Source organism: Syngnathus floridae, chromosome 12, assembly GCF_059516105.1.
Source record: "Syngnathus floridae isolate MCC-2025c chromosome 12, RoL_Sflo_1.0, whole genome shotgun sequence".
Taxonomy (NCBI): Eukaryota; Metazoa; Chordata; class Actinopteri; order Syngnathiformes; family Syngnathidae; genus Syngnathus; species Syngnathus floridae.
Window position 1 is genome coordinate 3,953,209 of NC_142424.1, and position 1,032 is coordinate 3,954,240.

General features: G+C 40.6%; 1 long non-coding RNA gene across 1 annotated transcript; it reads left to right on the forward strand.

Moving 5' to 3' along the window:
* On the forward strand, positions 1-959 carry LOC148389574 (uncharacterized). The gene is made up of 2 exons (XR_015861526.1): positions 1-225; positions 491-959. It is a non-coding gene; the product is annotated as an uncharacterized LOC148389574 (long non-coding RNA).
* The last annotated feature ends 73 nt before the right edge of the window (positions 960-1,032 follow it).

Consider the following 1,032-nt stretch of genomic DNA (forward strand, 5'->3'; position numbering starts at 1 on the left):
CGTTTCGTAAAATTACGCAGCAATGGTGATCTATGTATCCTCGTGCATATGTCTATGGTGGAGGAAATTCCGTTTCCTTGTCCTGACGTCATCACAGCTATATAAACGCGCAGGCTATAATTTGTTATTTACGTTCGGTATTATCCGTGTGTTGACTTTGAAACTCGCGATTTATTGCTCTTGTTACCTTTGACGGAGACACGTAGGCAAATATGTCAGGCCAAGGTAAGTATTATTTACTCTTACTCATTATGAGGTTGACATTATTTAATGTACACATATTATCATGGTTTTAGTATTAGTTTTTTTTATTTGAAATTTTCATTTCATGAATAACAATTTAAGCGGGTGACTTGACTCTTGAACACTTTTAATACTAGTATTTTTGGGCCAAACGTTTTTGGGGTTATATACTTATAATAATTCCTCCTGATTTATTTCCCACTCTATAATGAAATATTGACTCAAATCATTATCTAATCTCTTCCAGCATTGACAAGCGGCCCTCCTAAACTTCCGCCCACCACAACTGTCAGCATCGGCCGAGAGCTACGCCACATGGGTGACCAATTCTACTGGACCTGCTGCCTCTTGAAGGCCCAGACCAAGGACCACAAGCCTCTGGACAAGTCGAGTGGTACCTGATGAGATGACAGAGGATGTACGCAGAAAATGGAAACAAAAAAATCTGTTGGATGAGCTACCTTGGAGGTTCGGAGGTTGTGGATGCGAGAAGCCTGATTGGGAGGCTTGGCGGCGAAACGTGATTCGCCAAAGCAGGAATGGGCCATCCGAGGACCAGTCTTCACCTGGTGAGAGGATTTTCCATCCAGATCACCACAGAGGACATTAAATAATCCACAAATGATCATCCAATATGTTCACCATTTGCAAAAAATAAAAACAACATATTTGGGGTTGTATGTTGTGCAGCTGAAAAGAATAAATGAAGAAAACTACTAGTTGGCACTCTGGCTGTTTTTTTTGCAAGTATCTATTTCTTATTAAAGAAAGCACCAGAGCAAGATGAGC